The 24,287-nt window shown below is 51.5% G+C and overlaps 1 long non-coding RNA gene across 2 annotated transcripts; it reads right to left on the bottom strand.

Annotated features, from left to right (window-relative positions):
• Window positions 1-1,984: 1,984 nt before the first annotated feature.
• LOC138649224 (uncharacterized) lies at window positions 1,985-22,629 on the bottom strand. Of its 2 annotated transcripts, XR_011315274.1 has the most exons (3): window positions 22,134-22,629; window positions 16,094-16,151; window positions 1,985-3,518 (listed from the first exon to the last, which is right to left on the bottom strand). It is a non-coding gene; the product is annotated as an uncharacterized lncRNA (long non-coding RNA). The 2 variants fall into 2 exon arrangements; XR_011315273.1 differs by lacking the exon at window positions 22,134-22,629 and having other exon boundaries at window positions 16,094-16,229.
• Window positions 22,630-24,287: the final 1,658 nt, after the last annotated feature.

Here is a 24,287-nt window from a genome sequence, read left to right on the forward strand (position 1 = left end):
AGTACTGCAGGAGGGAGGACAGACACCCACCGAGTACTGCAGGACGGAGGACAGACACCCACCGAGTACTGCAGGACGGAGGACAGACACCCACCGAGTACTGCAGGACGGAGGACAGACACCCCACCGAGTACTGCAGGACGGAGGACAGACACCCACCGAGTACTGCAGGAGGGAGGACAGACACCCCACCGAGTACTGCAGGACGGAGGACAGACACCCCACCGAGTACTGCAGGATGGAGGACAGACACCCCACCGAGTACTGCAGGAGGGAGGGCAGACACCCCACCGAGTACTGCAGGACGGAGGACAGACACCCACCGAGTACTGCAGGAGGGAGGACAGACACCCCACCGAGTACTGCAGGACGGAGGGCAGACACCCCACCGAGTACTGCAGGACGGAGGACAGACACCCACCGAGTACTGCAGGACGGAGGACAGACACCCCGCCGAGTACTGCAGGACGGAGGACAGACACCCCACCGAGTACTGCAGGAGGGAGGGCAGACACCCCCCCCCGAGTACTGCAGGACGGAGGACAGACACCCACCGAGTACTGCAGGAGGGAGGACAGACACCCCACCGAGTACTGCAGGACGGAGGACAGACACCCCACCGAGTACTGCAGGATGGAGGGCAGACACCCCACCGCCCCCCAAGTACTGCAGGACGGAGGACAGACACCCCACCGAGTACTGCAGGAGGGAGGGCAGACACCCACCGAGTACTGCAGGACGGAGGACAGACACCCACCGAGTACTGCAGGACGGAGGACAGACACCCACCGAGTACTGCAGGACGGAGGACAGACACCCACCGAGTACTGCAGGACGGAGGACAGAAACCCCACCGAGTACTGCAGGAGGGAGGACAGACACCCACCGAGTACTGCAGGACGGAGGACAGACACCCACCGAGTACTGCAGGACGGAGGACAGACACCCACCGAGTACTGCAGGACGGAGGACAGACACCCACCGAGTACTGCAGGACGGAGGACAGACACCCACCGAGTACTGCAGGACGGAGGACAGACACCCACCGAGTACTGCAGGACGGAGGACAGACACCCACCGAGTACTGCAGGACGGAGGACAGACACCCACCGAGTACTGCAGGACGGAGGGCAGACACCCCACCGAGTACTGCAGGAGGGAGGACAGACACCCACCGAGTACTGCAGGAGGGAGGACAGACACCCACCGAGTACTGCAGGACGGAGGACAGACACCCACCGAGTACTGCAGGAGGGAGGACAGACACCCACCGAGTACTGCAGGACGGAGGACAGACACCCACCGAGTACTGCAGGACGGAGGACAGACACCCCACCGATTACTGCAGGAGGGAGGACAGACACCCACCGAGTACTGCAGGACGGAGGGCAGACACCCACCGAGTACTGCAGGACGGAGGACAGAAACCCCACCGAGTACTGCAGGACGGAGGACAGACACCCACCGAGTACTGCAGGAGGGAGGACAGACACCCACCGAGTACTGCAGGACGGAGGGCAGACACCCACCGAGTACTGCAGGACGGAGGACAGACACCCACCGAGTACTGCAGGACGGAGGACAGACACCCACCGAGTACTGCAGGACGGAGGACAGACACCCCACCGAGTACTGCAGGACGGAGGACAGACACCCCACCGAGTACTGCAGGACGGAGGACAGACACCCACCGAGTACTGCAGGACGGAGGACAGACACCCACCGAGTACTGCAGGACGGAGGACAGACACCCACCGAGTACTGCAGGACGGAGGGCAGACACCCCACCGAGTACTGCAGGACGGAGGGCAGACACCCCACCGCCCCCCAAGTACTGCTGTATGTGGGATGTGTCAGTATTGGGCCCTTTTTTTTTTTTAACATATTTCTGAACAAACTTATAGGGGACAAAGTAGAATATTTGCAGATGATACTAAACTCTATGGCACAATCAAGAGGGATTTATGAAGCTGGAGGCTTGGACTGAGAAATGGAAAGCAAAGTTTAATGTAGATAAATGGACGGTCATGCACTTGGGCAGAGGAAATAAAAGGTATTATTGTGCATTACATTTTAAAACAGTGGGTAAAAAAGACTTGGGTGGATGGGGGGGGGAAACCAAGAGCAGTGAGCCCGTGATTCTTTACTGTAAGAGCAGTGAGACGGTGGATTCTTTACTGTAAGAGTGGGGAGCCTGTGGATTCTTTACTGTAAGAGCAGTGAGCTCGTAGATTCTTCACTGTAAGAGCAGTGAGCTCGTGGATTCTTCACTGTAAGAGCAGTGAGCTCGTGGATTCTTTACTGTAAGAGCGGTGAGCCCATGGATTCTTCACTGTAAAAGCGGTGAGCCCGTGGATTCTTCACTGCAAGAGCGGTGAGCCCATGGATTCTTCACTGCAAGAGCGGTGAGCCCATGGATTCTTTACTGTAAGAGCGGTGAGCCGGTGGATTCTTCACTGTAAGAGCAGTGAGACGGTGGATTCTTTACTGTAAGACTTGGCTGGAAGGGGGGAAACCAAGAGCAGTGAGCCCGTGATTCTTTACTGTAAGAGCAGTGAGCCCGTGGATTCTTTACTGTAACAGCAGTAAGACCATGGATTATTTACTGTAAGAGCAGTGAGACGGTGGATTCTTTACTGTAAGAGCAGTGAGCCTGCATAAATCTCTGCCACGTGATGTCCTAATGGTTGATTCACAATTAAAACTCAAGAAAGGTCTCTGCCTTTTTTTTTGATAAATGTCATAGACCAGGTTATGGGCACGAGACTGCGGCGCTATTAGTGTTGGCCCCATGGGGATTTTGCCTCCTCTGGCCCCACGGCAGGCTATAGACAATCTGTGGACTCCGGTGGCCATTCCACCTGTTACCTATAAAGCTCTTAGTGCGACATTCCGGGTCTCATTCATTTTACTGTGTGTGAACACGCTCTTCTGTCTTTTTTCAGACACACAGCACAGCCAATATAAAAGCACGGCGTATATACGGCGACATGGGGGCCTAGGCTTAGTGTCCATATTACAGGATGCCCCTTATATCACCCACCTGCGGTCAGCCAGGGTCATTATTGCCCTGAGGCGCGGGGGCAGCACGGGACCCCCATCACCATTCAGTCTGGTGGATACGTGGGACATTGATGGTGATCCGGATCCACGGACGATTTTCCATCTTTCCAGAACGTTCTCTGGTCGCTGCGGAGCCAGCGGTCACATCGGCCGGATCATGGCGGTACAATGGTCCTGCACTCGGGGGGAGGGGGGTTATGACGTCAGACCCCCATAACGTATAGACATGTCCGAGTCTCCGGAAGGTTCCTCCTGAAGATGGTGGACTTTCCTACCGGCGCGTCCTCCTCAGCGGCGGCTCTTGGCGGGGGAAGCCGGGCGGCTCTGCCGGACAGCAGTTTTTGTATTCAGGGTCCCTGTCGGGGTCGGGGGGGTGATGATGATGTCGGGGACAGGCAGGTGTCCGCTGGGGAACCTTCTGGAAGCATCGTCTCTGGAGTAACAGATCTGCAGCCCTAGAACACAATAAATACCGCAGAGTAATGTTCATCAGGTCCTCACTGCTTTCTATTCACTGACAGCAAGCATGCTCCTTACATAATGCATTGTCACTGCTGGGGGTTTGTTACAATGTCAGCACACATCTCACTCCACTGCTCATCGTCTGATACAATGTATCACTGTAAAGTGCTGGAGGTTCTGTGCTCTGGATCCAACTGTAACAAACCTTCAGCTGTGAGACCTATAAGGCTACATTCACACGGTGCATTTTTTCAGGGTTTTGTGCCGCACTTTTTTATGCATTTTTTCAGCTGTGTATTACAGTAGCAGCAAAGTGTACGAGACTTCAGAAATCTGGTGCACACATTGGTTTTATTTCCATGACGGATTTGGAAAACTGCTGCGTCGCTTCTTTCACCAGTAAGAAACAATGAGAAACGCAGCAGGATCCGGTATTGCTGCATATTGGGGCAAGGACCCCTAGGAAGGGAAATCAGGCTTCTTTCTGGGGCACGAAACTATCAACATGAACAAGAAGCAGCAAAGGTGCAGCAAAAAAGCAACGTGTGAACATGGCGAAGAAAAAGGTTTCTATACACTGACAGCAAGCAGAGATTCTGAGAACGTCAATCTGGGGAGATCCAGTCTGCAGCAGAGCATATTATATACTGTATACAGGAGCGCAGAGCGGGCGCCGACAACTGACAACCACACAGGACGTCACATGGAAACCGAGGAAAGCACCGGAGACCAGAGAGACGCCCGCAGTCACCTCCTGAAATCCTCTGTGCTGCGGGGATTCTGCTCCTTCCACCATGTAACACTCAGCCTGTGACTCCCAGACCTGAAATCCTCTGTGCTGCAGGGATTCTGCTCCTTCCACTATGTAACACTCAGCCTGTGATTCCCAGACCTGAAATCCTCTGTGCTGCGGGGGTTCTGCTCCTTCCACTATGTAACACTCAGCCTGTGACTCCCAGACCTGAAATCCTCTGTGCTGCAGGGATTCTGCTCCTTCCACTATGTAACACTCAGCCTGTGACTACCAGACCTGAAATCCTCTGTGCTGCGGGGGTTCTGCTCCTTCCACTATGTAACACTCAGCCTGTGACTCCCAGACCTGAAATCCTCTGTGCTGCAGGGATTCTGCTCCTTCCACTATGTAACACTCAGCCTGTGATTCCCAGACCTGAAATCCTCTGTGCTGCGGGGGTTCTGCTCCTTCCACTATGTAACACTCAGCCTGTGACTCCCAGACCTGAAATCCTCTGTGCTGCAGGGATTCTGCTCCTTCCACTATGTAACACTCAGCCTGTGACTACCAGACCTGAAATCCTCTGTGCTGCGGGGGTTCTGCTCCTTCCACTATGTAACACTCAGCCTGTGATTCCCACACCTGAAATCCTCTGTGCTGCGGGGGTTCTGCTCCTTCCACTATGTAACACTCAGCCTGTGATTCCCAGACCTGAAATCCTCTGTGCTGCAGGGATTCTGCTCCTTCCACTATGTAACACTCAGCCTGTGACTCCCAGACCTGAAATCCTCTGTGCTGCAGGGATTCTGCTCCTTCCACTATGTAACACTCAGACTGTGACTCCCAGACCTGAAATCCTCTGTGCTGCGGGGATTCTGCTCCTTCCACTATGTAACACTCAGCCTGTGACTCCCAGAGCTGAAATCCTCTGTGCTGCGGGGGATTCTGCTCCTTCCACTATGTAACACTCAGCCTGTGACTCCCAGACCTGAAATCCTCTGTGCTGCGGGGATTCTGCTCCTTCCACTATGTAACACTCAGCCTGTGACTCCCAGACCTGAAATCCTCTGTGCTGCGGGGATTCTGCTCCTTCCACTATGTAACACTCAGCCTGTGACTCCCAGACCTGAAATCCTCTGTGCTGCGGGGATTCTGCTCCTTCCACTATGTAACACTCAGCCTGTGAATCCCAGACCTGAAATCCTCTGTGCTGCGGGGGATTCTGCTCCTTCCACTATGTAACACTCAGCCTGTGACTCCCAGACCTGAAATCCTCTGTGCTGCAGGAATTCTGCTCCTTCCACTATGTAACACTCAGCCTGTGACTCCCAGACCTGAAATCCTCTGTGCTGCGGGGATTCTGCTCCTTCCACCATGTAACACTCAGCCTGTGACTCCCAGAGCTGAAATCCTCTGTGCTGCGGGGGATTCTGCTCCTTCCACTATGTAACACTCAGCCTGTGACTCCCAGACCTGAAATCCTCTGTGCTGCGGGGATTCTGCTCCTTCCACTATGTAACACTCAGCCTGTGACTCCCAGACCTGAAATCCTCTGTGCTGCGGGGATTCTGCTCCTTCCACTATGTAACACTCAGCCTGTGACCCCCCCACACCTGAAATCCTCTGTGCTGCAGGGATTCTGCTCCTTCCACTATGTAACACTCAGCCTGTGACTCCCAGACCTGAAATCCTCTGTGCTGCGGGGATTCTGCTCCTTCCACTATGTAACACTCAGCCTGTGACCCCCCCACACCTGAAATCCTCTGTGCTGCAGGGATTCTGCTCCTTCCACTATGTAACACTCAGCCTGTGACTCCCAGACCTGAAATCCTCTGTGCTGCGGGGATTCTGCTCCTTCCACTATGTAACACTCAGCCTGTGACTCCCACACCTGAAATCCTCTGTGCTGCAGGGATTCTGCTCCTTCCACTATGTAACACTCAGCCTGTGACTCCCAGACCTGAAATCCTCTGTGCTGCGGGGATTCTGCTCCTTCCACTATGTAACACTCAGCCTGTGACTCCCAGACCTGGAATCCTCTGTGCTGCAGGAATTCTGCTCCTTCCACTATATAACACTCAGCCTGTGACTCCCAGACCTGAAATCCTCTGTGCTGCAGGGATTGTGCTCCTTCCACTATGTAACACTCAGCCTGTGACTCCCAGAGCTGAAATCCTCTGTGCTGCGGGGATTCTGCTCCTTCCACTATGTAACACTCAACCTGTGACTCCCAGACCTGAAATCCTCTGTGCTGCGGGGATTGTGCTCCTTCCACTATGTAACACTCAGCCTGTGACTCCCAGAGCTGAAATCCTCTGTGCTGCGGGGATTCTGCTCCTTCCACTATATAACACTCAGCCTGTGACCCCCAGACCTGAAATCCTCTGTGCTGCGGGGATTCTGCTCCTTCCACTATGTAACACTCAACCTGTGACCCCCAGACCTGAAATCCTCTGTGCTGCGGGGATTCTGCTCCTTCCACTATGTAACACTCAACCTGTGACTCCCAGACCTGAAATCCTCTGTGCTGCGGTGATTCTGCTCCTTCCACTATGTAACACTCAACCTGTGAATCCCAGACCTGAAATCCTCTGTGCTGCAGGAATTCTGCTCCTTCCACTATGTAACACTCAACCTGTGACTCCCAGACCTGAAATCCTCTGTGCTGCAGGGATTCTGCTCCTTCCACTATGTAACACTCAGCATGTGACTCCCAGACCTGAAATCCTCTGTGCTGCGGGGGATTCTGCTCCTTCCACTATGTAACACTCAACCTGTGACTCCCAGACCTGAAATCCTCTGTGCTGCGGGGATTCTGCTCCTTCCACTATGTAACACTCAGCCTGTGACTCCCAGACCTGAAATCCTCTGTGCTGCGGGGATTCTGCTCCTTCCACTATGTAACACTCAGCCTGTGACTCCCAGACCTGAAATCCTCTGTGCTGCAGGGATTCTGCTCCTTCCACTATGTAACACTCAGCCTGTGAATCCCAGACCTGAAATCCTCTGTGCTGCGGGGATTCTGCTCCTTCCACTATGTAACACTCAGCCTGTGACTCCCAGACCTGAAATCCTCTGTGCTGTGGGGGATTCTGCTCCTTCCACTATGTAACACTCAACCTGTGACTCCCAGACCTGAAATCCTCTGTGCTGCGGGGGATTCTGCTCCTTCCACTATGTAACACTCAACCTGTGACTCCCAGACCTGAAATCCTCTGTGCTGCGGGGGATTCTGCTCCTTCCACTATATAACACTCAACCTGTGACTCCCAGACCTGAAATCCTCTGTGCTGCGGGGATTCTGCTCCTTCCACTATGTAACACTCAGCCTGTGACTCCCAGACCTGAAATCCTCTGTGCTGCGGGGATTCTGCTCCTTCCACTATGTAACACTCAACCTGTGACCCCCAGACCTGAAATCCTCTGTGCTGCAGGGATTCTGCTCCTTCCACTATGTAACACTCAGCCTGTGACTCCCAGACCTGAAATCCTCTGTGCTGCGGGGGATTCTGCTCCTTCCACTATGTAACACTCAACCTGTGACTCCCAGACCTGAAATCCTCTGTGCTGCGGGGGATTCTGCTCCTTCCACTATATAACACTCAACCTGTGACTCCCAGACCTGAAATCCTCTGTGCTGCGGGGATTCTGCTCCTTCCACTATGTAACACTCAGCCTGTGACTCCCAGACCTGAAATCCTCTGTGCTGCGGGGATTCTGCTCCTTCCACTATGTAACACTCAACCTGTGACCCCCAGACCTGAAATCCTCTGTGCTGCAGGGATTCTGCTCCTTCCACTATGTAACACTCAGCCTGTGACTCCCAGACCTGAAATCCTCTGTGCTGCGGGGGATTCTGCTCCTTCCACTATGTAACACTCAGCCTGTGACTCCCAGACCTGAAATCCTCTGTGCTGCGGGGATTCTGCTCCTTCCACTATGTAACACTCAGCCTGTGACTCCCAGACCTGAAATCCTCTGTGCTGCAGGGATTCTGCTCCTTCCACTATGTAACACTCAACCTGTGACCCCCAGACCTGAAATCCTCTGTGCTGCAGGGATTCTGCTCCTTCCACTATATAACACTCAGCCTGTGACTCCCAGACCTGAAATCCTCTGTGCTGCAGGAATTCTGCTCCTTCCACTATGTAACACTCAGCCTGTGAATCCCAGACCTGAAATCCTCTGTGCTGCGGGGATTCTGCTCCTTCCACTATGTAACACTCAGCCTGTGACTCCCAGACCTGAAATCCTCTGTGCTGCGGGGATTCTGCTCCTTCCACTATGTAACACTCAACCTGTGACCCCCAGACCTGAAATCCTCTGTGCTGCAGGGATTCTGCTCCTTCCACTATGTAACACTCAGCCTGTGACTCCCAGACCTGAAATCCTCTGTGCTGCGGGGGATTCTGCTCCTTCCACTATGTAACACTCAGCCTGTGACTCCCAGACCTGAAATCCTCTGTGCTGCGGGGGATTCTGCTCCTTCCACTATGTAACACTCAGCCTGTGAATCCCAGACCTGAAATCCTCTGTGCTGCAGGGATTCTGCTCCTTCCACTATGTAACACTCAACCTGTGACCCCCAGACCTGAAATCCTCTGTGCTGCGGGCATTCTGCTCCTTCCACTATGTAACACTCAACCTGTGACTCCCAGACCTGAAATCCTCTGTGCTGCAGGAATTCTGCTCCTTCCACTATGTAACACTCAACCTGTGACTCCCAGACCTGAAATCCTCTGTGCTGCGGGGATTCTGCTCCTTCCACTATATAACACTCAACCTGTGACCCCCAGACCTGAAATCCTCTGTGCTGCAGGGATTCTGCTCCTTTCACTATGTAACACTCAGCCTGTGACTCCCAGACCTGAAATCCTCTGTGCTGCAGGGATTCTGCTCCTTCCACTATGTAACACTCAACCTGTGACCCCCAGACCTGAAATCCTCTGTGCTGCGGGCATTCTGCTCCTTCCACTATGTAACACTCAACCTGTGACTCCCAGACCTGAAATCCTCTGTGCTGCAGGAATTCTGCTCCTTCCACTATGTAACACTCAGCCTGTGACTCCCAGACCTGAAATCCTCTGTGCTGCGGGGATTCTGCTCCTTCCACTATGTAACACTCAACCTGTGACCCCCAGACCTGAAATCCTCTGTGCTGCAGGGATTCTGCTCCTTCCACTATGTAACACTCAACCTGTGAATCCCAGACCTGAAATCCTCTGTGCTGCGGGGATTCTGCTCCTTCCACTATGTAACACTCAACCTGTGAATCCCAGACCTGAAATCCTCTGTGCTGCAGGGATTCTGCTCCTTCCACTATATAACACTCAGCCTGTGAATCCCAGACCTGAAATCCTCTGTGCTGCAGGGATTCTGCTCCTTCCATTATGTAACACTCAACCTGTGACCCCCCCAGAGCTGAAATCCTCTGTGCTGCAGGGATTCTGCTCCTTCCACTATGTAACACTCAGCCTGTGACCCCCAGCTGAAATCCTCTGTGCTGCGGGGATTCTGCTCCTTCCACTATGTAACACTCAGCCTGTGACCCCCAGCTGAAATCCTCTGTGCTGCGGGGATTCTGCTCCTTCCACTATGTAACACTCAGCCTGTGACCCCCAGCTGAAATCCTCTGTGCTGCAGGGATTCTGCTCCTTCCACTATGTAACACTCAGCCTGTGACTCCCAGACCTGAAATCCTCTGTGCTGCAGGGATTCTGCTCCTTCCACTATGTAACACTCAGCCTGTGACTCCCAGACCTGAAATCCTCTGTGCTGCAGGGATTCTGCTCCTTCCACTATGTAACACTCAACCTGTGAATCCCAGACCTGAAATCCTCTGTGCTGCAGGGATTCTGCTCCTTCCACTATGTAACACTCAGCCTGTGAATCCCAGACCTGAAATCCTCTGTGCTGCGGGGATTCTGCTCCTTCCATTATATAACACTCAGCCTGTGACTCCCAGACCTGAAATCCTCTGTGCTGCAGGGATTCTGCTCCTTCCACTATGTAACACTCAGCCTGTGACTCCCAGACCTGAAATCCTCTGTGCTGCAGAGATTCTGCTCCTTCCACTATGTAACACTCAGCCTGTGACTCCCAGACCTGAAATCCTCTGTGCTGCGGGGATTCTGCTCCTTCCACTATATAACACTCAACCTGTGACTCCCAGACCTGAAATCCACTGTGCTGCGGGGATTCTGCTCCTTCCACTATGTAACACTCAGCCTGTGACTCCCAGACCTGAAATCCTCTGTGCTGCAGGGATTCTGCTCCTTCCACTATGTAACACTCAGCCTGTGACTCCCAGACCTGAAATCCTCTGTGCTGCAGAGATTCTGCTCCTTCCACTATGTAACACTCAGCCTGTGACTCCCAGACCTGAAATCCTCTGTGCTGCGGGGATTCTGCTCCTTCCACTATGTAACACTCAGCCTGTGACTCCCAGACCTGAAATCCTCTGTGCTGCGGGGATTCTGCTCCTTCCACTATGTAACACTCAGCCTGTGACTCCCAGACCTGAAATCCTCTGTGCTGCGGGGATTCTGCTCCTTCCACTATGTAACACTCAGCCTGTGACTCCCAGACCTGAAATCCTCTGTGCTGCAGAGATTCTGCTCCTTCCACTATGTAACACTCAGCCTGTGACTCCCAGACCTGAAATCCTCTGTGCTGCGGGGATTCTGCTCCTTCCACTATATAACACTCAACCTGTGACTCCCAGACCTGAAATCCTCTGTGCTGCAGGAATTCTGCTCCTTCCACTATGTAACACTCAGCCTGTGACTCCCAGACCTGAAATCCTCTGTGCTGCGGGGATTCTGCTCCTTCCACTATGTAACACTCAGCCTGTGACCACCCCCCAGACCTGAAATCCTCTGTGCTGCAGGGATTCTGCTCCTTCCATTATGTAACACTCAGCCTGTGACCACCCCCCAGACCTGAAATCCTCTGTGCTGCGGGGATTCTGCTCCTTCCACTATGTAACACTCAGCCTGTGACTCCCAGACCTGAAATCCTCTGTGCTGCGGGGGTTCTGCTCCTTCCACTATGTAACACTCAACCTGTGACCCCCCCAGACCTGAAATCCTCTGTGCTGCGGGGATTCTGCTCCTTCCACTATATAACACTCAACCTGTGAATCCCAGACCTGAAATCCTCTGTGCTGCAGGGATTCTGCTCCTTCCACTATGCAACACTCAGCCTGTGACCCCCCCCAGACCTGAAATCCTCTGTGCTGCGGGGATTCTGCTCCTTCCACTATGTAACACTCAACCTGTGACTCCCAGACCTGAAATCCTCTGTGCTGCAGGGATTCTGCTCCTTCCACTATGCAACACTCAGCCTGTGACCCCCCCCAGACCTGAAATCCTCTGTGCTGCGGGGATTCTGCTCCTTCCACTATGTAACACTCAGACTGTGACTCCCAGACCTGAAATCCTCTGTGCTGCAGAGATTCTGCTCCTTCCACTATGTAACACTCAGCCTGTGACTCCCAGACCTGAAATCCTCTGTGCTGCGGGGGATTCTGCTCCTTCCACTATGTAACACTCAGCCTGTGACCCCCAGACCTGAAATCCTCTGTGCTGCAGGAATTCTGCTCCTTCCATTATATAACACTCAGCCTGTGACTCCCAGACCTGAAATCCTCTGTGCTGCAGGGATTCTGCTCCTTCCACTATATAACACTCAGCCTGTGACTCCCAGACCTGAAATCCTCTGTGCTGCGGGGATTCTGCTCCTTCCACTATATAACACTCAGCCTGTGACTCCCAGACCTGAAATCCTCTGTGCTGCGGGGATTCTGCTCCTTCCATTATATAACACTCAGCCTGTGACTCCCAGACCTGAAATCCTCTGTGCTGCGGGGATTCTGCTCCTTCCACTATGTAACACTCAGCCTGTGACTCCCAGACCTGAAATCCTCTGTGCTGCGGGGATTCTGCTCCTTCCATTATATAACACTCAGCCTGTGACTCCCAGACCTGAAATCCTCTGTGCTGCAGGGATTCTGCTCCTTCCACTATGTAACACTCAGCCTTTGACTCCCAGACCTGAAATCCTCTGTGCTGCAGGGATTCTGCTCCTTCCACTATGTAACACTCAGCCTGTGAATCCCAGACCTGAAATCCTCTGTGCTGCGGGGATTCTGCTCCTTCCACTATATAACACTCAACCTGTGAATCCCAGACCTGAAATCCTCTGTGCTGCGGGGATTCTGCTCCTTCCACTATATAACACTCAGCCTGTGAATCCCAGACCTGAAATCCTCTGTGCTGCGGGGATTCTGCTCCTTCCATTATGTAACACTCAGCCTGTGAATCCCAGACCTGAAATCCTCTGTGCTGCGGGGATTCTGCTCCTTCCACTATATAACACTCAACCTGTGACTCCCAGACCTGAAATCCTCTGTGCTGCAGGAATTCTGCTCCTTCCACTATGTAACACTCAGCCTGTGACTCCCAGACCTGAAATCCTCTGTGCTGCGGGGGATTCTGCTCCTTCCACTATGTAACACTCAGCCTGTGACCCCCAGACCTGAAATCCTCTGTGCTGCAGGGATTCTGCTCCTTCCACTATGTAACACTCAGCCTGTGACTCCCAGACCTGAAATCCTCTGTGCTGCAGGAATTCTGCTCCTTCCATTATATAACACTCAGCCTGTGACTCCCAGACCTGAAATCCTCTGTGCTGCGGGGATTCTGCTCCTTCCACTATATAACACTCAGCCTGTGACTCCCAGACCTGAAATCCTCTGTGCTGCAGGGATTCTGCTCCTTCCACCATGTAACACTCAGCCTGTGACTCCCAGACCTGAAATCCTCTGTGCTGCAGGAATTCTGCTCCTTCCAGTATGTAACACTCAGCCTGTGACTCCCAGACCTGAAATCCTCTGTGCTGCAGGGATTCTGCTCCTTCCACCATGTAACACTCAGCCTGTGACTCCCAGACCTGAAATCCTCTGTGCTGCGGGGATTCTGCTCCTTCCACCATGTAACACTCAGCCTGTGACTCCCAGACCTGAAATCCTCTGTGCTGCGGGGATTCTGCTCCTTCCACTATGTAACACTCAGCCTGTGACTCCCAGACCTGAAATCCTCTGTGCTGCGGGGGTTCTGCTCCTTCCACTATGTAACACTCAACCTGTGACTCCCAGACCTGAAATCCTCTGTGCTGCAGGGATTCTGCTCCTTCCACTATGCAACACTCAGCCTGTGACCCCCCCCAGACCTGAAATCCTCTGTGCTGCGGGGATTCTGCTCCTTCCACTATGTAACACTCAACCTGTGACTCCCAGACCTGAAATCCTCTGTGCTGCAGGGATTCTGCTCCTTCCACTATGTAACACTCAACCTGTGACCCCCAGCTGAAATCCTCTGTGCTGCAGGGATTCTGCTCCTTCCACTATATAACACTCAGCCTGTGACTCCCAGACCTGAAATCCTCTGTGCTGCAGGGATTCTGCTCCTTCCACTATGTAACACTCAGCCTGTGACTCCCAGCTGAAATCCTCTGTGCTGCAGAGATTCTGCTCCTTCCACTATGTAACACTCAGCCTGTGACTCCCAGACCTGAAATCCTCTGTGCTGCGGGGATTCTGCTCCTTCCACTATGTAACACTCAACCTGTGAATCCCAGACCTGAAATCCTCTGTGCTGCGGGGATTCTGCTCCTTCCACTATGTAACACTCAGCCTGTGACTCCCAGACCTGAAATCCTCTGTGCTGCGGAGATTCTGCTCCTTCCACTATGTAACACTCAACCTGTGACCCCCAGACCTGAAATCCTCTGTGCTGCGGGGATTCTGCTCCTTCCACTATATAACACTCAACCTGTGAATCCCAGACCTGAAATCCTCTGTGCTGCGGGGATTCTGCTCCTTCCACTATGTAACACTCAGCCTGTGACTCCCAGACCTGAAATCCTCTGTGCTGCGGGGATTCTGCTCCTTCCACTATGTAACACTCAGCCTGTGACTCCCAGACCTGAAATCCTCTGTGCTGCGGGGATTCTGCTCCTTCCACTATGTAACACTCAGCCTGTGACTCCCAGACCTGAAATCCTCTGTGCTGCAGGAATTCTGCTCCTTCCATTATGTAACACTCAGCCTGTGACTCCCAGACCTGAAATCCTCTGTGCTGCGGGGATTCTGCTCCTTCCATTATGTAACACTCAGCCTGTGACCCCCAGACCTGAAATCCTCTGTGCTGCGGGGATTCTGCTCCTTCCACTATGTAACACTCAGCCTGTGACTCCCAGACCTGAAATCCTCTGTGCTGCGGGGATTCTGCTCCTTCCACTATGTAACACTCAGCCTGTGACTCCCAGACCTGAAATCCTCTGTGCTGCGGGGATTCTGCTCCTTCCACTATATAACACTCAACCTGTGAATCCCAGACCTGAAATCCTCTGTGCTGCGGGGATTCTGCTCCTTCCACTATGTAACACTCAGCCTGTGACTCCCAGACCTGAAATCCTCTGTGCTGCGGGGATTCTGCTCCTTCCACTATGTAACACTCAGCCTGTGACTCCCAGACCTGAAATCCTCTGTGCTGCAGGAATTCTGCTCCTTCCATTATGTAACACTCAGCCTGTGACTCCCAGACCTGAAATCCTCTGTGCTGCGGGGATTCTGCTCCTTCCATTATGTAACACTCAGCCTGTGACCCCCAGACCTGAAATCCTCTGTGCTGCGGGGATTCTGCTCCTTCCACTATGTAACACTCAGCCTGTGACTCCCAGACCTGAAATCCTCTGTGCTGCAGGGATTCTGCTCCTTCCACTATGTAACACTCAGCCTGTGACTCCCAGACCTGAAATCCTCTGTGCTGCGGGGATTCTGCTCCTTCCACTATATAACACTCAGCCTGTGACTCCCAGACCTGAAATCCTCTGTGCTGCGGGGATTCTGCTCCTTCCACTATATAACACTCAACCTGTGACTCCCAGACCTGAAATCCTCTGTGCTGCAGGGATTCTGCTCCTTCCACTATATAACACTCAGCCTGTGACTCCCAGACCTGAAATCCTCTGTGCTGCGGGGATTCTGCTCCTTCCACTATATAACACTCAGCCTGTGACTCCCAGACCTGAAATCCTCTGTGCTGCAGGGATTCTGCTCCTTCCACTATATAACACTCAGCCTGTGACTCCCAGACCTGAAATCCTCTGTGCTGCGGGGATTCTGCTCCTTCCACTATATAACACTCAGCCTGTGACTCCCAGACCTGAAATCCTCTGTGCTGCGGGGATTCTGCTCCTTCCACTATATAACACTCAGCCTGTGACTCCCAGACCTGAAATCCTCTGTGCTGCAGGAATTCTGCTCCTTCCACTATGTAACACTCAGCCTGTGACTCCCAGACCTGAAATCCTCTGTGCTGCGGGGATTCTGCTCCTTCCACTATATAACACTCAGCCTGTGAATCCCAGACCTGAAATCCTCTGTGCTGCAGGAATTCTGCTCCTTCCACTATGTAACACTCAGCCTGTGACTCCCAGACCTGAAATCCTCTGTGCTGCGGGGATTCTGCTCCTTCCACTATATAACACTCAGCCTGTGAATCCCAGACCTGAAATCCTCTGTGCTGCGGGGATTCTGCTCCTTCCACTATGTAACACTCAGCCTGTGACCCCCCCACACCTGAAATCCTCTGTGCTGCAGGGATTCTGCTCCTTCCACTATGTAACATTCAGCCTGTGACTCCCAGACCTGAAATCCTCTGTGCTGCTGAGTTCTCCTCAGGGATGTCACACGGCCCGGTGTCGGCTGTTGCGCGGAGCCTGCAGTCTGTGGGTAGGTGCCGGTGTGATACGAGCTGCGCCATTTCTTACCTTTCAGACAGGAGACGTGGAGGCCCATGCTGTCATTCTGTCCTCAGCGGTGCGGAGCCTGGAGACACAGACACAAAGTAACAAAACCACAAAAAGTTACAGCCAGGAAACATCAGAGCTCGCTGTGTCTCACCTCCGCCAGCGCAGACCCGACACCGCTGCGTCTTCCTGCAGAGCAAATCGGCCGCTTCCTGCCACCGCGCATATATATTCTCAGCACTTACTGAATGTTTACTGAACGCATAAAGGGCGAGAACACGAGGGTTAAAAACACGGGCGAGAACACGAGGGTTAAAAACACGGGCGAGAACACGAGGGTTAAAAACACGGGCGAGAACACGAGGGTTAAAAACACGGGCGAGAACACGAGGGTTAAAAACACGGGCGAGAACACGAGGGTTAAAAACACGGGCGAGAACACGAGGGTTAAAAACACGGGCGAGAACACGAGGGTTAAAAACACGGGCGAGAACACGAGGGTTAAAAACACGGGCGAGAACACGAGGGTTAAAAACACGGGCGAGAACACGAGGGTTAAAAACACGGGCGAGAACACGAGGGTTAAAAACACGGGCGAGAACACAGGGCACATACAACGGCAAGAAAATGGGGGTGAGAAGTCAAAAACACACAGGATAGGATTAGATACACGGCTCAGCAGTCAGTATCACACAGGGGAGGATTAGATACACAGCTCAGCAGACAGTATCACACAGGAGAGGATTAGATACACAGCTCAGCAGACAGTATCACACAGGATAGGATTAGATACACGGCTCAGCAGACAGTATCACACAGGATAGGATTAGATACACAGCTCAGCAGACAGTATCACACAGGATAGGATTAGATACACGGTCAGCAGACAGTATCACACAGGATAGGATTAGATACACAGCTCAGCAGACAGTATCACACAGGATAGGATTAGATACAGCTCAGCAGTCAGTATCACACAGGATAGGATTAGATACACGGTCAGCAGACAGTATCACACAGGAGAGGATTAGATACACAGCTCAGCAGACAGTATCACACAGGAGAGGATTAGATACACGGCTCAGCAGTCAGTATCACACAGGATAGGATTAGATACACGGCTCAGCAGACAGTATCACACAGGATAGGATTAGATACACGGCTCAGCAGTCAGTATCACACAGGATAGGATTAGATACACGGCTCAGCAGTCAGTATCACACAGGATAGGATTAGATACACGGCTCAGCAGACAGTATCACACAGGATAGGATTAGATACACGGCTCAGCAGACAGTATCACACAGGATAGGATTAGATACACAGCTCAGCAGACAGTATCACACAGGATAGGATTAGATACACGGTCAGCAGACAGTATCACACAGGATAGGATTAGATACACGGCTCAGCAGACAGTATCACACAGGATAGGATTAGATACACGGCTCAGCAGACAGTATCACACAGGATAGGATTAGATACACAGCTCAGCAGACAGTATCACACAGGATAGGATTAGATACACGGTCAGCAGACAGTATCACACAGGATAGGATTAGATACACAGCTCAGCAGACAGTATCACACAGGATAGGATTAGATACACAGCTCAGCAGACAGTATCACACAGGATAGGATTAGATACACGGTCAGCAGACAGTATCACACAGGATAGGATTAGATACACGGCTCAGCAGACAGTATCACACAGGATAGGATTAGATACACAGCTCAGCAGTCAGTATCACACAGGATAGGATTAGATACACGGTCAGCAGACAGTATCACACAGGAGAGGATTAGATACACAGCTCAGCAGACAGTATCACACAGGAGAGGATTAGATACACGGCTCAGCAGTCAGTATCACACAGGATAGGATTAGATACACGGCTCAGCAGACAGTATCACACAGGATAGGATTAGATACACGGCTCAGCAGTCAGTATCACACAGGATAGGATTAGATACACGGCTCAGCAGTCAGTATCACACAGGATAGGATTAGATACACGGCTCAGCAGACAGTATCACACAGGATAGGATTAGATACACGGCTCAGCAGACAGTATCACACAGGATAGGATTAGATACACAGCTCAGCAGACAGTATCACACAGGATAGGATTAGATACACGGTCAGCAGACAGTATCACACAGGATAGGATTAGATACACGGCTCAGCAGACAGTATCACACAGGATAGGATTAGATACACGGCTCAGCAGACAGTATCACACAGGATAGGATTAGATACACAGCTCAGCAGACAGTATCACACAGGATAGGATTAGATACACGGTCAGCAGACAGTATCACACAGGATAGGATTAGATACACAGCTCAGCAGACAGTATCACACAGGATAGGATTAGATACACAGCTCAGCAGACAGTATCACACAGGATAGGATTAGATACACGGTCAGCAGACAGTATCACACAGGATAGGATTAGATACACGGCTCAGCAGACAGTATCACACAGGATAGGATTAGATACACAGCTCAGCAGTCAGTATCACACAGGATAGGATTAGATACACGGTCAGCAGACAGTATCACACAGGAGAGGATTAGATACACAGCTCAGCAGACAGTATCACACAGGAGAGGATTAGATACACGGCTCAGCAGTCAGTATCACACAGGATAGGATTAGATACACGGCTCAGCAGACAGTATCACACAGGATAGGATTAGATACACGGCTCAGCAGTCAGTATCACACAGGATAGGATTAGATACACGGCTCAGCAGACAGTATCACACAGGAGAGGATTAGATACACGGCTCAGCAGTCAGTATCACACAGGAGAGGATTAGATACACGGCTCAGCAGTCAGTATCACACAGGAGAGGATTAGATACACAGCTCAGCAGTCAGTATCACACAGGAGAGGATTAGATACACGGCTCAGCAGACAGTATCACACAGGATAGGATTAGATACAGCTCAGCAGACAGTATCACACAGGATAGGATTAGATACACGGCTCAGCAGACAGTATCACACAGGATAGGATTAGATACACAGCTCAGCAGACAGTATCACACAGGAGAGGATTAGATACACGGCTCAGCAGTCAGTATCACACAGGAGAGGATTAGATACACAGCTCAGCAGACAGTATCACACAGGATAGGATTAGATACACGGCTCAGCAGACAGTATCACACAGGATAGGATTAGATACACGGCTCAGCAGACAGTATCACACAGGAGAGGATTAGATACACAGCTCAGCAGACAGTATCACACAGGAGAGGATTAGATACACGGCTCAGCAGTCAGTATCACACAGGATAGGATTAGATACACGGCTCAGCAATCAGTATCACACAGGAGAGGATTAGATACACGACTCAGCAGTCAGTATCACACAGGAGAGGATTAGATACCCGGCTCAGCAGTCAGTATCACACAGGAGAGGATTAGATACACGGCTCAACAGACAGTATCACACAGAAGAGGATTAGATACACGGCTCAGCAGTCAGTATCACACAGGAGAAGGTTAGATACACGGCTCAGCAGACAGTATCACACAGGAGAGGGTTAGATACACGGCTCAGCAGACAGTATCCCACAGGAGAGGATAAGATACACAGCTCAGCAGACAGTATCACACAGGATAGGATTAGATACACTGCTCAGCAGTCAGTATCACACAGGAGAGGATTAGATACACAGCTCAGCAGTCAGTATCACACAGGATAGGATTAGATACACGGCTCAGCAGTCAGTATCACACAGGAGAGGATTAGATACACGGCTCAGCAGTCAGTATCACACAGGAGAGGATTAGATACACGGCTCAACAGACAGTATCACACAGAAGAGGATTAGATACACGGCTCAGCAGTCAGTATCACACAGGAGAAGGTTAGATATACGGCTCAGCAGACAGTATCACACAGGAGAGGATTAGATACACGGCTCAGCAGACAGTATCACACAGGATAGGATTAGATACACGGCTCAGCAGTCAGTATCACACAGGAGAGGATTAGATACACGGCTCAGCAGTCAGTATCACACAGGAGAGGATTAGATACACGGCTCAGCAGTCAGTATCACAGGATAGGATTAGATACACGGCTCAGCAGTCAGTATCACACAGGAGAGGATTAGATACACAGCTCAGCAGATGGTATCACACAGGACAGGATTAGATACACGGCTCAGCAGTCAGTATCACACAGGATAGGATTAGATACACGGCTCAGCAGTCAGTATCACACAGGAGAGGATTAGATACACGGCTCAGCAGTCAGTATCACAGGATAGGATTAGATACACGGCTCAGCAGTCAGTATCACACAGGAGAGGATTAGATACACAGCTCAGCAGATGGTATCACACAGGACAGGATTAGATACACGGCTCAGCAGTCAGTATCACACAGGAGAGGATTAGATACACGGCTCAGCAGTCAGTATCACACAGGAGAGGATTAGATACACGGCTCAGCAGTCAGTATCACAGGATAGGATTAGATACACGGCTCAGCAGTCAGTATCACACAGGAGAGGATTAGATACACGGCTCAGCAGACAGTATCACACAGAATAGGATTAGATACACGGCTCAGCAGTCAGTATCACACAGGTGAGGATTAGATACACGGCTCAGCAGTCAGTATCACAGGATAGGATTAGATACACGGCTCAGCAGTCAGTATCACACAGGAGAGGATTAGATACACGGCTCAGCAGTCAGTATCACAGGATAGGATTAGATACACGGCTCAGCAGTCAGTATCACACAGGAGAGGATTAGATACACGGCTCAGCAGACAGTATCACACAGAATAGGATTAGATACACAGCTCAGCAGTCAGTATCACACAGGAGAGGATTAGATACACAGCTCAGCAGACAGTATCACACAGGAGAGGATTAGATACACAGCTCAGCAGTCAGTATCACACAGGGGAGGATTAGATACACAGCTCAGCAGTCAGTATCACACAGGAGAGGATTAGATACACGGCTCAGCAGTCAGTATCCCACAGGGGAGGATTAGATACACGGCTCAGCAGTCAGTATCACACAGGGGAGGATTAGATACACGGCTCAGCAGACAGTATCACACAGGAGAGGATTAGATACACGGCTCAGCAGTCAGTATCCCACAGGGGAGGATTAGATACACAGCTCAGCAGACAGTATCACACAGGAGAGGATTAGATACACGGCTCAGCAGTCAGTATCCCACAGGGGAGGATTAGATACACGGCTCAGCAGTCAGTATCACACAGGGGAGGATTAGATACACAGCTCAGCAGTCAGTATCACACAGGAGAGGATTAGATACACGGCTCAGCAGTCAGTATCCCACAGGGGAGGATTAGATACACGGCTCAGCAGTCAGTATCACACAGGGGAGGATTAGATACACGGCTCAGCAGACAGTATCCCACAGGGGAGGATTAGATACACGGCTCAGCAGTCAGTATCACACAGGGGAGGATTAGATACACGGGTCAGCAGACAGTATCACACAGGATAGGATTAGATACACGGCTCAGCAGTCAGTATCACACAGGAGAGGATTAGATACACGGCTCAGCAGTCAGTATCACACAGGAGAGGATTAGATACACGGCTCAGCAGTCAGTATCCCACAGGGGAGGATTAGATACAGGGCTCAGCAGTCAGTATCACACAGGGGAGGATTAGATACACGGCTCAGCAGTCAGTATCCCACAGGGGAGGATTAGATACACGGCTCAGCAGTCAGTATGCCACAGGGGAGGATTAGATACACGGCTCAGCAGTCAGTATCACACAGGGGAGGATTAGATACACGGCTCAGCAGTCAGTATCACACAAGGGAGGATTAGATACACGGCTCAGCAGTCAGTATCCCACAGGGGAGGATTAGATACACGGCTCAGCAGTCAGTATCCCACAGGGGAGGATTAGATACACGGCTCAGCAGTCAGTATCCCACAGGGGAGGATTAGATACACGGCTCAGCAGTCAGTATCACACAGGGGAGGATTAGATACACGGCTCAGGGGCAGACACAGTGGGGTGACTCCGGGGCGCTCACCTGTGGCTGTGGATGGCGGGTCCTCCCTGTCTGTCGGACCTCACCTGGCAGTGGAGCTTTAGTCCTCTGACCGCACAGCGGGGCGACCACCTCCGACCAATCAGCAGCCGGATAACCGCGACTGCAGGGAACACGGGAAAGTTTCCTCTTCTCCCCCCTCAGCTGCAGTAATCCCATTACTCGGCTCCTGGACCCGGCCGCTCATTACTCACACTCCGCATTACAGGAAACTTGGCACCGAGAGCCGTATTAATGGGGCGTAGACGAGGCGGCGGCTGCTGATGTGCAGCACTAAGCACCACTACATCTGTCAGCACCGACCCAAATCACACACAATGCACAGGGACAAGGAACGCCACAGGCGAGGACACAGCTGAGGGTTTGTTACAGCTGCATCAGCCGTATATCTGTAAAATCACAGAATCCCCGAGCACAGTAATAACACGGGAGGATCAGTGATGAGCGGCGCCCTACTCCGCTGAGCCAACGCTCCTCTGCTGACAACGCCGGACACCGAGCAAAAGGAACAAAATATTTAGTTAAATTTTAACAGCTCTGAAGGTCTCGGGAGGGCGAGATTGTACCACAACGATGTCCGATAACGCAACCTTCAGAAGAAAACCGCGCAGCCTCACAATCCACACAGCCTCCACTGCAGGACAACAACGCAAAAGGGACGGGATCATCCCAATCATCCTCGGGTTATACTGCCAACATTCACATAGTAATAAGAAAGGAAATGTCACCTGTCCATACAACTGGGCGAAAGGAGACAATTGTATATAATATCCACCCTGCACCCACCTGTCTGCAGCCACCACTAGGGGGAGCTCCCTGTATACAGAGATACATGATAATATTCTGTCTGCAGCCACCACTAGGGGGAGCTCCCTGTATACAGAGATACATGATAAGATCCTGTCTGCAGTCACCACTAGGGGGAGCTCCCTGTATACAGAGATACATGATAAGATCCTGTCTGCAGTCACCACTAGGGGGAGCTCCCTGTATACAGAGATACATGATAAGATCCTGTCTGCAGCCACCACTAGGGGGAGCTCCCTGTATACAGAGATACATGATAAGATCCTGTCTGCAGCCACCACTAGGGGGAGCTCCCTGTATACAGAGATACATGATAATATTCTGTCTGCAGCCACCACTAGGGGGAGCTCCCTGTATACAGAGATACATGATAAGATCCTGTCTGCAGTCACCACTAGGGGGAGCTCCCTGTATACAGAGATACATGATAAGATCCTGTCTGCAGCCACCACTAGGGGGAGCTCCCTGTATACAGAGATACATGATAAGATCCTGTCTGCAGCCACCACTAGGGGGAGCTCCCTGTATACAGAGATACATGATAAGATCCTGTCTGCAGCCACCACTAGGGGGAGCTCCCTGTATACAGAGATACATGATAAGATCCTGTCTGCAGTCACCACTAGGGGGAGCTCCCTGTATACAGAGATACATGATAAGATCCTGTCTGCAGTCACCACTAGGGGGAGCTCCCTGTATACAGAGATACATGATAAGATCCTGTCTGCAGCCACCACTAGGGGGAGCTCCCTGTATACAGAGATACATGATAAGATTCTGTCTGCAGTCACCACTAGGGGGAGCTCCCTGTATACAGAGATACATGATAAGATCCTGTCTGCAGCCACCACTAGGGGGAGCTCCCTGTATACAGAGATACATGATAAGACCCTGTCTGCAGTCACCACTAGGGGGAGCTCCCTGTATACATAGATACAGTGGGGCAAAAAAGTATTTAGTCAGTCAGCAATAGTGCAAGTTCCACCACTTAAAAAGATGAGAGGCGTCTGTAATTTACATCATAGGTAGACCTCAACTATGGGAGACAAATTGAGAAAAAAAAAATCCAGAAAATCACATTGTCTGTTTTTTTTAACATTTTATTTGCATATTATGGTGGAAAATAAGTATTTGGTCAGAAACTAAATTTCATCTCAATACTTTGTAATATATCCTTTGTTGGCAATGACAGAGGTCAAACGTTTTCTGTAAGTCTTCACAAGGTTGCCACACACTGTTGTTGGTATTTGGCCCATTCCTCCATGCAGATCTCCTCTAGAGCAGTGATGTTTTTGGCTTTTCGCTTGGCAACACGGACTTTCAACTCCC

The sequence above is a fragment of the Ranitomeya imitator genome, chromosome 9, assembly GCF_032444005.1.
Source record: "Ranitomeya imitator isolate aRanImi1 chromosome 9, aRanImi1.pri, whole genome shotgun sequence".
Lineage (NCBI taxonomy): Eukaryota > Metazoa > Chordata > Amphibia > Anura > Dendrobatidae > Ranitomeya > Ranitomeya imitator.